Source organism: Magnolia sinica, chromosome 7, assembly GCF_029962835.1.
Source record: "Magnolia sinica isolate HGM2019 chromosome 7, MsV1, whole genome shotgun sequence".
Taxonomy (NCBI): Eukaryota; Viridiplantae; Streptophyta; class Magnoliopsida; order Magnoliales; family Magnoliaceae; genus Magnolia; species Magnolia sinica.
Window position 1 is genome coordinate 46939323 of NC_080579.1, and position 18323 is coordinate 46957645.

The following is an 18323-nucleotide window of genomic DNA, read 5'->3' on the forward strand; positions in this document are numbered from 1 at the left end:
AAAAAAAAGTTAAGAAGTTTTCTTTTAGCGACAAAATAAAATTCGTAGCTAAAGGTGGCTTTTAGCGACAAAAATTTTCGTCACTGAAGGGTGTTTTGATTTTCTTTAAAAAACAAAAAAAAGTCGAGAAGTTTCCTTTTAGCGACGAAATAAATTTTGTAGCAAAAAGCAACCTTTAATGATGAAAATTTTTGTCGCTAAATGGTGTTTTGAATTTTAACCAAAAAAAATTCACACTAGCTTGGAAAAGTTCACAGTAAGACTTTTACCGACGAAAATGTTCGTCAGTAAAAGTGTTTCTCCTAAATCTATTTCCCGACGGCTGAAAACCATCGGTAATAATGTAAAAATGTTTTAATTTTTAAAATATTTTGTTGGTAAAAATGTGTATGTATATATATATATATAGTTTTTATATCATATGAATGGAAATTTTTTTTATATATAATTAAAAGGTAATATTTAAATGATTTGTAATATCACATGAAAAAGAATATTGAAAAGTTTAGAAATTTTAACTATGTTTAAGAAAAATTTTGAGAATAAAATGATGCTTTTGAAGAAAAAAAATCGGCATTTTGAAATTTTTGAGAAAAAATTAAAATATGTGAAATTTTTTGAGGTTTTGAAAATAAAAATTCAAAATTTTTATTTTAAATATTTTATAATAAAAATGATATTTAATTAAAAGAGTAAAAAATATATACATTTTGAAAAAAAAATATTATTTTAAAAGGAAATTGAAATTTATTTGTGAAAAATAAAATTACTAAATTATTAAGCACATCCACTAATTGAACCTTTAATCATTTTTCGATAATCTGATCAGTTCAAATTGAAGAGTAAATAACTTCAGATGTTTAAATCAAATTTCATTGAAATTGTTGATCAATCTTGTATGCCCAATATCTTTCTCATATGTAGCCTGATTGAGGTGAGTAACTAGTCAAATTGAGAGTATTGATTAGTAAAATAGAGTGAATGGACCAGACATGTAAAATGGGCCAAATATTCTGGTTAAAATTGTGACCCAACTTACTAAATGTATTATCAAATCCCTAAACCTAAACCTACACCTAATCCTAATCTCAACTCTTTCACCTAAACTTAAACTTGAAAACCCAAACCTAAACCCAATCCCGAACCCGAACCCGATTTCCTAAACCTAAACCTTAACCTATTCTCAATTCCCTAAAGCTATAACCTATAACCTAAACCTAAACCTAAACCTAAACCTATAACCTTAACCTAAACCTAAAACCTAAACCTAAACCTAAAACCTAAATGTATTCTCAAATCCCTAAACATAAACCTACACCTAATCCTAATCTCAACTCCTTAACCTAAACCTAAATTTGAAAACCCAAACCTAAACCCGATCCCGACCCCAAACCTGATCTCCTAAACCTAAACCTTAACCTATTCTCAATTCCCTAAAGCTATAACCTATAACCTAAACCTAAAGCTATAACTTAAACCTATAACCTTAACTTAAACCTAAACTTAAAACCTAAATGTATTCTCAAATCCCTAAACCTAAACCTACACCCAATCCTAATCTCAACTCCTTAACCTAAACCTAAACTTGAAAACCCAAAGCTAAACCCAATCCCGACCCCGAACCCGATTTCCTAAACCTAAACCTTAACCTATTCTCAATTCCCTAAAGCTATAACCTATAACTTAAACCTAAACCTATAAACTAAACCTATAACCTTAACCTAAACCTAAAACCTAAATGTATTCTCAAATCTCTAAACCTAAACCTACACCTAATCTTAATCTCAACTCCTTAACCTAAACCTAAACTTGAAAACCCTAACCTAAACCCGGACCCGAACTTGATTTCCTAAACCTAAACCTTAACCTATTCTTAATTCCCTAAACCTTAACCTACAACCTAACCTAAACCTACACTTATAACCTAAACCTAAACCTGTAACCTTAACCTAAACCTAAAACCTAAACCTAAACCTAAAACCTAAATGTATTCTCAAATCCATAAACCTAAACCTATAACCTACAACATTAACATAAATTTATAGCCTAAACCTACAACCTACAACATTTACCAAAACCTATACTGTAAATGTTATGGTCTCATGCTCCTTTGGTTGTCAAATTTTGTTGTGCCAAAACTCTATTTGTGTCTTATGTTTGTATGTTGTTATATATGTTCCAGACACTGCTTCACAAGTGCTTCAAGTTAAGTATAATGATCGACTTCAAGCCATGTACTGTAAACATCAATGTTCAGAGCTACATCAATAAAGAGTACAAGACTCAAGTACATTTCAAGACTCAAGAGCAACTCAAGTTGAAGTTTGATGTCAAGCTTTCGAAGATCTCAAGATCAAGTTACATCAAGTAGAGATCTCAAGCTTTGTAAAGTTCAAAGGTCAACAATCATTTGATAGAATGGAGCTTCAATGTCCATACTTCATGTCCTAGGTATAATTGACCTTGGATTGACCTTAGGCTAGGTTATTTCGGATACATAATTCAAACTCTATGTTTATATATGAATTTGGTCTATTCTAAGACTAGTCCTGGACCTTGTTCGACTAGTCGAAGCACTGGTTCAACTAGTCCAAGAAATTCCACTACTAGTCTTAAGTTGTTGAAGATTTTTGAAATTTTTTGGTTAGCCCACGACCAATCCTGGAGGTCCTTCAACCGGTCGTAGGTGTGTTCACGACTCGAACCTCGACCAGTTGTGGGCCTCGACTCAAACTACAGCGACCTACTCATGCAGTCTACGACCAGTCCTGGGTCATCTACGACCAGTCGTAGGTGGTCCACGACCAGTTGTAGACACCACACGATCAGTCTTAGAACAGTTTTCAAAGATCGCGCTTAAAAATTCAAAATGCCGTTGAAGCTACGACCAGTCGAAGTTTTCCTAAGACCAGTTGTAGATATGATTTCTGCTTCTATAAATTGAGCACGAATCTTAGAATTTCATAACTCAATTCAAAGAAATTCAAGGCTCCACTCTGAGATAAGTTAGTGTTCATTTTAAGCTACTTTGTGTATAATTAATATTTCCTTTTGTTAGCTTATTTTTATTTGATTTTGATCTATATTCCAATTTGATTTGAAAAGGGAAAATTCTGTAATTCCTTCTTCTTGGAATCAAAATCAAATAGAGCTAGCCCATTTGATTTAATTTAAAATCAATTAGAACTTAGAACCATTTTAAGTGAGTATTGGACATTGAACGTTGATTCGAATTTCTACTCCAATTGGTTTTTCCGAGCTACTACGAAAGGAGAAATCCAGGTATTTTACGCTTATATAAGATTTCTATTCTTTTGATTTTTATTTGAGATTTATTGTTTGAGATTTACTAGAAAAATCTCATTGTGTAATTATCTGAAGAGAGCCAGAAAACTCGAAAGTATGGGTTTTTGGATTGTGTAAGTCCAAGTTAAAAAGACACAATTGTGAAAGTTTTAGGTGAACCTGTGAAACCTATTTTGTTAGTGAACGCTAATATCCCCTGTGTAAGGATATTAGGAGTGGAGTAGCATTCTGTGAGGCTGTTGTGAAACAGTTGGTGTACACACAGGTGAGCCACTATAATTCTTTGTCTTGTAGTTTGAATGCTTGCTTAAGTTTTATATCTTTTATCATTCAAGTTTGTGGGATGTATGTGTGGATGTGAATGTTGTAAAATTTACATTTCAAGCAAGTGTATGGAATGTTGTAATAATTTAGATTTAAATTCCTGCAATTTATTTCAATTCCTTACTATTTATTTATTTCTCTTCAAATTGAGTTTTTGATACAAAGGACGTTCTAGAAATAAGGTTGTCCTGCCATAAACCCTTGGTTTTTATGGTGTAAGGTTGTCCTTAGAACTGAATTCTTATCAACCTCTCAATACTTATTTATTGAGGTTAATTTTATTTCAGCATTGTGAATTGATTTATTTTATTTGTTTATCTCTTTATTTTATTCCGCTGTTATAATTATAATTTGGCATAGTCCTATTCATCCCCCTCTAGGATGTATAGCTAGGCCGTTTCAAGTGGTATCAGAGCCTAATAGCTCTCTCTTATTGCTTTTTATTTGGATTTATTTCCTGAGCTAACAATCTAAGCTATATAAAATATGTCAAATTTTGATAGCCTATCAATCACTAGGCCTCCACCCTTTGATGGCTCCAACTATGCCAATTGAAAAGCCAGGATGAGGATCTTCCTCAAATCAATGGATGAGAGTGTGTGGCAAGCCACAGTGATTGAATGGAATTCTCCTACCACTGAAGTGACTGGAATCGATGGTTCAAAATCAATGAGAGTAACTCCTTATTTCTCTTGGACCACCCTCTAGAAAAATGAGAGTAGTGCCAATGCAAAAGCACTAAATGCAATCACTTGCGTACTATCACTAGATGAGTTCAAAAGAATCATATCCTATGATACTGCAAAGCAAGCCTGGGATATATTAGAAATGACACACGAGGGTACTACAATTGTCAAAAAATCTAAAGTTCAACTCCTCACAACCAAATTTGAAGAAATTCATATGGAGGAAAATGAAACGTTTATGGACTTTTACATAAGATTAAATGACATTGTAAACTCAATGTGGGGTCTTGGCGATAAAATCCCAGAAAGTAAAGTGTGTGCAAAGATACTACGCTCTCTTCCTGAACGGTTCAACTCTAAAGTAACCGCGATCCAGGAACTTCCTAATACGGACAATATGGGGGTAGAAGAACTAGTTAGTTCTTTACAAACCTATGAGTTAAACTTTAAAGCTCCTACAAGTAAATTCATCGCTCTTAAATCTTCTAAAGGTATTTCTCAAGAAAACTCGGATTTAGAAAATTCTGAAGACGGTATGGCTCTTTTAGCGAAAAAGTTTTACAAGATTTTCAAAAGCAAGAAAAGGATAGATTTTCAAAAATCAAATGATAAGAAAAGATCTAAATCTAAATCTAAAAATTGGAAGTCTTTGAGAGATAGTCAATGTTACAACTGCTAAGAGTACAGGCACTTAGCAAACAAATGTCCTAAAAAGGACAAAACAAAAATGAAGGGTATGTTGGCTACTTGGGATGAATCGTCTAATCCTGAAGCTTCTTCTGAATCAGAAGATTCTGAAACTGAGTCGGGCAATAAAGTTAAAGCCCTTATGATTCTAGCCAAGTTCACTTTTTTAGATCATGATGATTCAACTAGTGAGGAAAATCTAACAGTGAATGTGAAAATGAAAAGTATCTTCAAGATGCTTATAATGCCTTATACAAGGAAAGTTGTAAAATTGCTGTCAAACTTAAACTTCAAAAAGAAAAGTTTTTTAAACTCGAATAATGTTTTGAATCACTTGTTTTAGAAAAAATCCCAAATTACAGATTGTTTTGAAAAATCAAAATGCGATTTAGAATTCAAAACCTCCTTAATTGAAAATCTGAAATCTGAAAATTAGAAACTTAAAAATGAAGTATCTTCTCTTCTGAGTTTAAAAGACACATGGAGATACGCCCAAGGTGATCCGGATCAAGAAAATGTGGTGATCAATCCGGGTTGGGCTATGATAAGAATATACCTCCTAAACAAAAGAATACTCCTCCTAAGTTTATGAAAGGAGAGACCTCAAACTCAAAAGGGAAAAGTACTTATCAAGATTTTTTTAAAAATACAAAAACTTTTCAAAAACCTAAAAACAGCTATGTCAACTTTAAAAATCAGAATCGAAACCCACTACCTGAAAAGATAATTGATTTACTTAAGGAGCTCTTAAAATCTAACTCAGTAGGTCATTCTTACAACAACAGACAGAAGAAGACCAACTATACTCCTAAACCCAAAACAGTTCTGAAATGGGTTCCTAAAGTTGCCTGCTTGGTTGCCCACACTGCTTTCAAAGCAACAAGCCATTCAAAGTGGTACCTAGATAGTGGATGCTCCAAGCATATGACAAGTGACAAGGCTTTATTCACTGATCTAGAAGATATGAATGATGGGTCAGTCACATTTAGTGATGGTAGCAATTGCAAGATTACTGGCAAAGGTCGGTCCAACTCTATAACCTCCCTTTATTTAAAGATGTTTTATATGTTGAGGGGCTAAAACACAACCTGTTAAGCATATCTCAAATATGCGATAACAATCATAGTGTGAAAATTTTCAATCAAGGTTGTGAAATAATAAACAAAAAGGGTTCTGTTATATTAACTGCTTGCAGAACTTCTAAAAACTATTATATTGTAAGCGATGGTAGCTCATCTAATCAATCATACTACATGGTCCATACCGAGGAGACAGATTTATTGCATAAATGCCTTGGGCATGTACACTACCGGAATTTATACAGATTGAGCAAAGGAGAACTAATTAGAGGTCTACCAAAGTTGCAAAAAGTAGGCAAAATATGTAGTGAATGCCAGTATAGTAAATAAACTAGGAGCTCTCACAAAAAGGTGAACTCCAATGCCACATCAAGACCACTCGAGCTGCTGCACATGGATCTTGTAGGACCAACCGGAACGGAGAGTCGAGGTGGTAAAAAATACATCTTGGTTATCGTAGATGATTATACCAGATTCACTTGGGTAACATTTTTAAGGGACAAATCAGAAACCCTTGATGAAGTGAAAAAGATCATCAAACGAATCTAAATTGAAAAAGGTTCTCATGTCAGTAAGATCCGTAGTGATCATGGATCTGAATTCGAGAATAGTAGTTTTGAAAAATTCTGTAGCGATCAGGGAATATCGCATGAATTCTCTACACCCAAAACACCACAAAAAAATGGAATTGTGGAAAGAAAAAATAAAGTGCTTCAAGAAATGGAAAATGTAATGTTAAATAGTATGAAGCTCCCTAGAAATCTTTGGGCTGAAGCAATGAATACTGCCTGCTATATTATTAACCGGGTTTATACTTGTAAATCTAATAATAAATTGGCTTATGAACTTTGGTTTGATAAGAAGCCTATTGTCAAATACTTTCGAGTTTTTGGCAGCAAGTGCTATATTTTACGTGACCATGAAAATTTGGAAAAGTTTGACACTAAGAGTGATGAAGGGATCTTTTTAGGATACTCTTTAAATAGTCATGCATATCGTGTACTGAACAACAGGACCGCTGTGATTCAAGAGTCCATTAATGTGGTCATTAATGATCAATTAAATACACCTGCCCCTATTCCAGATAATGATGAAGTTCTTTTAATTAACAAACCAGATGATTCATCAAATCAAGTTAATTCTGAATTAAGGACTGTTAAAGATCATCCAACTACTCAGATTCTTGGAAACCCTCTCACTGGTGTGCGCACTCGTAGACAATTAGAAGACATGTAATTATGTATGCTTTACATCCCAAATTGAACCGGCTAATGTAAAAGAAGCTCTTTCTGACGAAAACTGGAAATTTATCATGCAGGAAGAACTTAATCAATTTGTTCGTAATGATGTCTGGTATCTCGTTCCTAGACCTAAAGATAAACTCATTATTGGAACAAAGTGGATTTTTAAAAATAATTCTGATGAACTTGGAAATATAATTCGAAACAAGGCAAGACTGGTTGTACAAGGGTACACTCAAATTGAAGGCGTCGATTACGATGAAACCTTTGCTCCAGTTGCTCGCCTTGAATCAATCAAACTTTTTATATTCATTGCACACTATAGAAAATTTAAGATTTATCAAATAGATGTAAAGAGTGCCTTTTTGAATGGAGATTTACATGAAGAGGTATATGTTGAACAACCTACAGGGTTTGAAGACCCTAAATTAACTGATCATGTATACCATCTTAAAAAGGCTCTCTATGGTCTAAAACAAGCTCTCAGGGTATGGTATGAGAAATTGACTAAGTTTTTACTCAGTCATAATTTTCAAATGGGTAATGTCGATAAGACGCTTTTTGTTAAGAAACACAACAATGATATTTTAATGGTTTAGATCTATGTTGATGATATTATTTATGGATAAACTTGTACTAATATGACTATTGAGTTTGCAGATTTAATGAAATTTAAGTTCGAGATGAGCATGGTTAGGGAATTAAATTATTTCCTAGGGTTGCAAGTAAAACAACAACCTGATGGAATTTTTATTTCTCAAACCAAGTATGCTTTGAACTTGATTAAAAGGTTCGGATTTGAGAATGGTAAGAATTTTGATACTCCCATGAGTACAACTTTCAGACTCTCAAAAGACTCTACAGGTATAGATGTAGATCCTAAGTTGTATCATAGCATGATTGGCAGTTTACTTTATTTACCTACTAGTAGACTTGATATTGCTTTTAGTGTTAGTATTTACGCTAGATATCAGTCTAATCTTAAAGAATCTCATTTAACTGCTGTTAAGCAAATTATGCGATACGTCGCAAGTTCTGCTAATTTGGGTCTTTGGTATCCATATGATATTAGTGTTCAGTTGGCTGGGTACTCAGATGCTGATTGGGCTGGTAATATAGATGACAGAAAATCAACCAGTGGTGGTTGTTTTTATATTGGAAATTGCTTGGTTTCTTAGTTTAGCAAGAAGCAAAGTTCTATATCGCTTTCCACTGTTGAGGCTAAATACATCGCAGCAGGAAATGCATGTACTTAGCTTGTTTGGATGAAACGTATGTTAAGCGATTATGGAATTACACAGGACTCAATGGTTTTATATTGTGATAATTCCAGTGTAATAAATATTTTTAAAAATCCAATCCAGCATTCACATACTAAGCACATTGACATTAGGTATCATTACATTCATGAATTAGTGGAAGAAAAAATAATATTTGTGGAATACATTCCAACCGAGACTCAACTTGCTGACATTTTCACTAAACTGCTCGACAAAAGCAGGTTCAATAAATTAAAGTTTGATCTTGGTATGTGCAATTTATATTAAATATTCTTACATAATTATAACATATTGTATATATGTTTATGTATTTTTGTGGTTAAATTTTTAAATTCGCTGAAAAATATAATTTTTGGCCAGTACTCAACTAGTCGTGGTCATACACGACCAGTCGTGGTACGACCGGTCGTGTATTTCCCAAGACTGGTCGTGGAGCACGCTAACCTCTTTAATTTGGAGAAATCTCTCTTCTCCCTCATTTTTACTTTTCTCTCCAATAAGTCGAGCTACGACTAGTCGAACCAGAGTGTTCGATTCAACCCGGTCAGAGCATTTTACTTGTCCTTCTTGTAGATTCATGGTTTATTTTCTTCAATTTCTTCATTGGAGTAGTTGATTTCAAGTTTGCCTTGAGCTTTTTGGAGTTTTCTTCTCCATTTGCTGATCTAGAAAAACCCATCTCTACTTTTTTGAGATTTCTTATTTTTATTCAAGAATATGGACTCTAGAAGGAAAAAGAAAAATACTAGAGGTCCCTTGTCATCCATATCAACTCCTATTACAAGATGCCATCTTTGGTGTCCCGAAGATGATCTATCTTATGTGCGTGATTTACGTCCGCGTAATGTCATTGTGGAAAAAGCCGTTGATTTAGATCACATCGCTCATTTCGGTCTCCTTCCTCTTCTCCAATCTATAGGTTGGGATAACATCCTACGTTGGGGCGGGGCGGCATACCAATCCATTGCGCAGAGCATGTTTGCATGCATATCTGAATTTTCTACTGAACAATTAACTTTCTCTATTACTACTAGAGAAGGGCCTTTTCCCATTGATCATCATTTAATTTCAGGCCTTATGGATATACCTATTAATGATGATGGTATTCCACCTAGCACTCTAACTGAGAAAGTTTCTGAATCTGAAAAACGTATTTATACTAGAGCACTTTGTAACATGGATGCTCAATGGACTCAGAACGAGAATCCTCTCGTAACCAAATATTTGTTACCCAGATACAGAGTTTTGCATCATATCTTTACTTCTAATCTGTATCCTCGTTCTGGTAACAAAATAGAACTAACTGTATTCATGGTTCGTATCTTGTATTTTATCATCACTGGTGTAAATGTTTGTTACCCTCTTTGATATGTCATTCCATCATTCAGTTCCATATCCATCCAGGTCATAGTGATCTTCCCTTTGCTTACTTAATGACTATATTAGCTACTCACATGCTAGTTGCTATGCCTGTTGGAGAGGCTCCTATCCAACACCTCATTTTCAACAACTCCAACTTAAACAAAATGAAGTTGCGATTGGCTGAGGGCCAAGTAAATGTTGGAGAAGGTGGAGCAGCATGTGTGAATGAAGAAGAGGGTGATAATCTTCCTCCAGACGTTGTTACTATGGATGATATATTTGATAAAATAGAATCTGATTTTGGAAATGATCCTGACTTTGTGCCGTCTGGCTTTGATGAGAGATTGCGTTCTCTTGAGGAACAGGTGGCTGAAATACGTGTAACCCAAACTTCTCAATTTGCTTATATGTGCAAGTATATGCGGCGCGTTACTAAGGGTTTGCACAAAATTGATCCATCTATTCCTGCTCCTTCTTCAGGAGCTAACTGAATGTTTTTATTTCCTGGTCTGTAATAACTCATATACTATTTTGCTTTATCTGAGTTTGTATGACTGTTTTTATTTTTCTTTGGACCTGACTGGTTTTTGATATTTGGATGTATGGACTTTATTTCATCTCTTGCTTACTTTGCTCTCCTAATTATCATTATTATCCTTGTGTTCTTCCTTTGTCATTTTGTGACAAAAAGCGGGAGAAGACTTTTGAAGCTAATTGGTTATGGATTAAGTAGCATTTTTTTTTATTTTGAATATCTATGTGCGCTACTCAGGGGGAGTACTAAGTATAGAGGAGTATAGAGGAGACTTTCCTCTAAATGAATGTGTGTGTGCTAGTTTATGATAACTGGTGCATGATTCTTTGTTGAACATGTTGTGCTTCTCTTATTCTCTTTGAGAGTGTTTTATCACAAATTTCACAAAGGGGGAGATTATTAGTGCTATGGTCTTATGCTCCTTTGGTTGTCAAATTTTATTGTGCTAAAACTCTATTTGTGTCTTGTGTTTGTATGTTGTTATATATGTTCCAGACACTGCTTCACGAGTGTTTCAAGTTAAGTACAATGATCGACTTCAAGCCAAGTCAAGCCATGTACTGCAAACATCAATGTTCAGAGCTACATCAATAAAGAGTACAAGACTCAAGTACATTTCAAGACTCAAGAGCAACTCAAGTTGAAGTTTAATGTCAAGCTTTTAAAGATCTCAAGATTAAGCTACATCAAGTAGAGATCTCAAGCTTTGTAAAGTTCAAAGGTCAATAATCATTTGATAGAATGGAGTTTCAATGTCCATACTTCATGTCCTAAGTATAATTAACCTTAGATTGACCTTAGGGTAGGTCATTTCGGATACGTAATTCAAACTCTATGTTTATATATGAATTTGGTCTGTTCTAAGACTAGTCCTGGACCTTGTTCGACTAGTCCTAGCACTGGTTTGACCAGTCCAAGAAATTCCACGACCAGTCCTACATTGTGGAAGATTTTTAAAATTTTTTGGTTAGCCCACAACCAGTCTTGGGGGACCTTCAACCAGTCGTAGGTGTGTTCATGACTTGAACTTTAACCAGTCATGGGTCCTCGACTCAAACTACAACGACCTACTCATGCAGTCTATGACCAGTCCTGGGTCATCTACGACCAGTCGTAGGTGGTCCACGACTAGTCGTAGACACCCCACGATCAGTCGTAGAATGGTTTTCAAAGATCGCTCTTAGAAATTCAAAATGTCGTTGAAGCTACAACTAGTTGAAGTTTCCCTAAGACCAGTCGTAGACGTGATTTCTGCTTCTATAAATTGAGCACGAATCTCAGAATTTCATAACTCAATTCAAAGAAATTCAAGGCTCCACTATGAGATAAGTTAGTGTTCATTTTAAGCTACTTTGTGCATAATTAATATTTTCTTTTGTTAGCTTATTTTTATTGATTTTGATCTACATTCCAATCTAATTTGAAAAGGAGAAATTCTGTAATTCCTTCTTCTTAAGATCAAAATCAAATAAAGCTAGCCTATTTGATTTAATTTAAAATCACTTAGAACTTAGAACCATTTTAAGTGAGTATTGGACATCGAACATTGATTCGAACTTCTACTCCGATTAATTCTTCCAGGTTGCTACGAAAGGAGAAATCCAAGTATTTTACGTTTGTGTAGAATTTCTATTCTTTTGGTTTTTGTTTGTGATTCGTTAGAAAAATCTCATTGTGTGGTTATCTGAGGAGAGCCAGAAAGCTCGGAAAGTGTGGGTTTTTGGATTGTGTAAGCTCAAGTTAAAAAGACACAATTGTGAAGGTTTTAGGTGAACTTATGAAACCTATTTTGTTAGTGAACGCTAATATCCCCTGTGTGAGGATATTAGGAGTGGAGTAGCATTCTGTGTGGCTGTTGTGAAACAGTTGGTATACACACAGGCGAACCACTATAATTCTTTGTCTTGTGGTTTGAATGCTTGCTTAAGTTTTATATCTTTTATCATTCAGGTTTGTGGGATGTATGTGTGGATGTGAATGTTGTAAAATTTACATTTCAAGCAAGTGTGTGGAATGTTGTAATAATTTAGATTTAAATTCCTGCAATTTATTTCAATTCCTTACTATTTATTTATTTCTCTTCAAATTGAGTATTTGATACAAAGGACGTTCTGGAAATAAGGTTATCCTGCCATAAACCCTTGGTTTTTATGGTGTAAGGTTGTCCTTAGAACTGAATTCGTATCAACCTCTTAATACTTGTTTATTGAGGTTGATTTTATTTCGGCATTGTGAATTGATTTATTTTATTTGGCTATCTCTTTATTTTATTACGCTGTGATAATTATAATTTGGCATAGTCTTATTCACTCCCCCCCCCCCTTTAGGACGTATAACTAGGCCGTTTCATATACTTATAACCTAAACCTATTCTCAAATCCCAAAACCTATAACCTAAACTCAATTCTCTAAACCTTAACCTATAACCTAACCTAAACCTAAACCTAAACCTATAACCTACACTTATAACCTAAACCTAAACCTGTAACCTTAACCTAAACGTAAAACCTAAACCTAAACCTAAAACGTAAATGTATTCTCAAATCCCTAAATGTAAACCTAAACCTAAACCTATAACCTACAACATTAACATAAACTTATAACCTACAACATTAACCTAAACCTATACTTATAACCTAAACCTATTCTCAAATCCCAAAACCTATAACCTAAATCTAAACCTAAACCTATAACCTAAACCTAAACCTTAACCTATAACCTATAACCTAAACTCAATTCCCTAGACCTTAACCTATAACCTAACCTAAACCTAAACCTATAACCTACACTTATAACCTAAACCTAAACCTATAACCTAAACCTAAAACCTAAATGTATTCTCAAATCCCTAAACCTAAACCTACACCTAATCCTATTCCTAACTCCCTAACTTAAACTTAAACTTGAAAACTCAAACCTAAACCCAAACTCGAACCCGATTTCTTAAACCTAAACCTTAACCTATTCTCAATTCCTTAAACCTTAACCTATAACCTAACCTAAACCTAAACCCATAACCTACATTTATAACCTAAACCTAAACCTAAACCTAAACCTGTAACCTTAACCTAAATATAAAACCTAAACCTAAACCTAAAACGTAAATGTATTCTCAGATCCCTAAACTTAAACCTAAACCTAAAACTATAACCTAAACCTACAACCTACAACATTAACATAAACTTATAACCTACAACGTTAACCTAAACCTATACTTATAACCTAAACCTATTCTCAAATCCCAAAACCTATAACCTAAACCTAAACCTTAACCTAAACCTAAACCTATAACCTAAACCTAAACCTTAACCTATAACCTAAACCTTAACCTATAACGTATAACTTATAACCTAAACCTATAACCTATAACCTAAACTCAATTCCCTAAACCTTAACCTATAACCTAACCTAAACCTAAACCTATAACCTACACTCATAACCTAAACCTAAACTTATAACTTAAACCAATAACCTAAAACCTAAACCTAAAACCTAAATGTATTCTCAAATCCTTAAACTTAAACCTACACCTAATCCTAATCTCAACTCCTTAACCTAAACCTAAACTTGAAAACCCAAACCTAAACCCGATCCTGAACCCGAACCCGATTTTCTAAACCTAAACCTTAACCTATTCTTAATTCCCTAAAGCTATAACCTATAACCTAAACCTAAACCTATAACCTTAACCTAAACCTAAAACCTAAAAGTATTCTCAAATCCCTAAACCTATAACCTTAACCTAAACCTATACTCATAACCTAAACCTAAACCTTAACCTATAACCTAAACCTATACTTATAACTTTAACCTAAACCTATAACATATACTTACAACCTTAACCTAAACTTATAACCTTAACATAAACCTATTCTCAAATCCCAAAACCTATACTTATAACCTAAACCTAAACCTTAACCCATAACCTAAACCCATACTTATAACCTTAACCTAAATTTATAACCTTAACCTAAACCTATTCTCAAATCCCAAAACCTATATTTATAACCTAAACCTAAACCTTAACCTATAACCTAAATCTATACTTATAACATTAACCTAAACTTATAACCTTAACCTAAACCTATTCTCAATTCCCAAAACCTATACTTATAACCTAAACCTAAACCTATTCTCAATTCCCAAAACCTATACTTATAACCTAAACCTAAACCTTAACCTAAACCTAAACCTAAACCTATACTTATAACCTATAGCCTATAACCTAAACCTAAACCTATAACCCAAACCTTAACATATAACCTAAACTTATAACCTATAACCTAAACCCAAACTTAAACCCGATCCTGAACCCGAACCCGATTTTCTAAACCTAAACCTTAATCTATTCTCAATTCCCTAAATCTATAACCTATAACCTAAACCTAAACCTATAACCTAAACCTATAACCTTAACCTAAACCTATAACCTAAACCTATAACCTTAACCTAAACCTATAACCTAAACCTAAACCTAAAACCTAAATCTATTCTCAAATCCCTAAGCCTATAACCTTAACCTAAACCTATACTCAAATCCCAAAAAATATACTTATAACCTAAACCTAAACCTTAACCTATAACCTTAACCTAAACTTATAACCTTAACCTAAACCTATTCTCAAATCCCAAAACCTATACTTATAACCTAAACCTATAACTTATACTTACAACCTTAACCTAAACTTATAACCTTAACCTAAATCTATTCTCAAATCCTAAAACCTATAATTATAAGCTAAACCTAAACCTTAACCCATAACCTAAACCTATACTTATAACCTAAACCTAAACATCCGCCTTCATCTTTGTGATTTTTTATATTTTTTTTATGATGCTAAGCTTATATGTATTTATACGTGAATGAATGTGATGTAGATAAGATTGTTTGTGTTTGGATGAATGTAGTTTATGTTTGGATGGATTTACTAGTTTGGGTTTAAATGGATGTGAATGTGAATATGATGAAATATATTATATAACAGGTGTATATCAGGATGAATATGATGAAATATATTGTAACAGGTGTATGTCAGGAATTTTTTGCCGGAATAGTTTTTTAAAAAAGAGACTTTTACATACGAAAATTTTCGTAGGTAAAAGTTTTGAAAATATTTTTACCTATGAAAATTTTCATTGGTAAAAGTTTTTTACATATTTTTTAGCGACGAAAATGTTCATCGCTAAAAGTTTTGTAATTATTTTTAGTGACGAAAATGTTCATCACTAAGAGTTTAACATTTATTTTTTAGCGACGAAAATGTTCGTCGCTAAAAGTTTTGTAATTATTTTTAGCGACGAAAACTATTGTCACTAAAATTTTAACATTTATTTTGTAGCGACGAAAATTTTTGTTGCTAAAAGTTTTGTAATTATTTTTAGCGATGAAAACTATCGTCGCTAAAAATTTAACATTTATTTATCAACGAAAACTATCGTCGCTAAAAGTTTGACATTTATTTTTTAGCGACGAAAATATTCGTCACTAAAAGTTTTGTAAAAGTTTTTTAGTGACGAAACAATTCGTCGGTAAAAGTTTTTTTAGTGACGATTAAAATTTTTCGTCGATAAAAACCTTTTTCGTTGGTCTTTTAGCGATGAAAATTTTTGTCACTAAAATGTTTTAGCTACAAAAATTTGGCTTTTAGTGACGAAAATTTTCGTCGATAAAGGTGAGATTTCTTGTAGTGAAATTACGTCTTTTGAGGCACTGGAATCCAAACTCCCATTCAATAACTCTATGATGAACCTTAAGCCTCTTTCAGGACAAAATGAAAATGAGGAAGAAGCACAGCCAGCTGCAGACACCACTATGGAAGACATCTTCAATGAGTTAGATGAGTCAGATGATCCAGTTGATTCCGACCACCAGCCTTCTTAGGTTGATGAGCGACTTAAATCATTGGAGGAGAAGGTTGAAGCTTTTGCATGCATTGCAGGATTCATTGGCCCAAACTCAGAAGTCTACAATGAAGTACATGAAAAAGTACTTCCATCCCATCACCCGGAGTTTGAGCTAGAATGATCCATTGATGCCTGCTCCTTCTTCCTCTGGGTTGGATGGACCCATATTTTCTTTCTGTTTTAAGACTTATTATGGGATTGTAACTTAACTTTACTTTATGTCGTGGTATTTGGATGGTTTCACTAACACTTGCTACCCCTAAAACCTTAAACAAATTCCTATGTTTTCCTTTATAATTTCATATGCTTAATACTATTCTTCTTTTACATGCTCTTTGGTATTGATTATTTCATATGCTTACTGATATTTATCTCATTCTTCATTTGTCAACTTGTGACAAAAAGGGGGAGAGTAGTTATCATCAAATTACTACCAATACTATGTCGTATTACTTCTATTACTATATTATATGGAGAGAGTGTAGTGTGTATGAATGGAATGAATGAGATGAATGCTATGGAATGCTATGTATGCTATGGAATGCTCTGTATTCTATATGTGCTATGGAATGCTATGTAAGATATATGTCTATTCCACAAGGTGAGTGTTAGTTGAACTTCATCGGTTAGTAAGCTAAAGATTTCAAAGAAGATATTTTACAAGTCTTCAATGATTACATCTTTGTTATGATAATTGTTTCGTCACGAATTGACAAAGGGGGAGATTGCAAGTGCTAAATTGATTGAGAACACTTTAGTTGTGAAATTTCCCATAACTAACATAACGTGACAATAGATCTTCAAGATCAAGAGAAGATCAAGATCAAGAGAAAATCAAGCTCAAGATCAAAAGAAAATCAAGCTCAAGATTAAGAGATGATAAAGCTCAAGTTTAAGAAAAAACCAAGCTCAAAAGTAAAGATGAACTCCGAGACTTAATTCAAGTCAAAGAAGAATAGATATTTGATATATCTCAAGTGGTATAAAACTCTAGAAAGACCTTAGGATTAGGTGCTTTAAAAAATATTTAAAATCAGATTTTTATCTTCTTTTTTCTTGGAATTCGGCCAGCCTAACTTTTAGTTTGGATAGCCTAAGTTTTTTCGGCCAGCCCAAGTTTAAGCCCAAAGCAAAACTGATTTTTTGTTGCAAATTTAGCTAGCCCGAGTTTTAATTCGGCTAGCCCGAGAATCTTCAGGTCAAATTCTAGCAACTACACCATTTCGAATTAGCGGGAATTCAGCCAGCCGAAGGTCAAATTCGGCTAGCCGAACTGTGTTGTTTAGCCAGCCGAATTTTGGATAAATCTTATCCTGCGCGATTCGAAATTCATTGAACTAAATCCAGTTTACTCGGGCTAGTCAAAGATTGCCCCGGTCTAGCTAAAGATTCAATTTCTTTGCCTATAAATTGTATTCCTATCTTAATCAGAAATATCTAAGTTAATTATCAAAATCCTTCTCCAAGAGAGAGAGAGAAGCTCAAGTTATTAGCAAGCTATTTGAACGGTATTTATAATTTAATTTATATAGTTTTTTTCAATAACCTTAATCTAAATTTTTTCTAGTTTGATTCTAAAGAGAGTAAACTATACTCTTCTTTTGAGATTTAAGAGAATCGATTCGAGTAGTCATTGGTTTGAACTTAATTAAAATCAATAGAACCCTACACCATTTCTATCTGACTGAACAAAGAACAATCTATATTCAAGAAAGCGGTTCTTCGGCTATAAGTTTTTGATACATCTTCTATGGTGAAGATAAGCATATCTTCTAAAATCTTTTTGGTTTTTCTGAGATAGCCTGAAAATCTCAGTGTAGGTTTTGTTTGAGATAGCCTGAAAATCTCAGTGAGGGGTTTGATTGTAATAGCCTGTAAAAATCACAAGAATTTATCAGGCTTTAAGGTGACTATGGAAA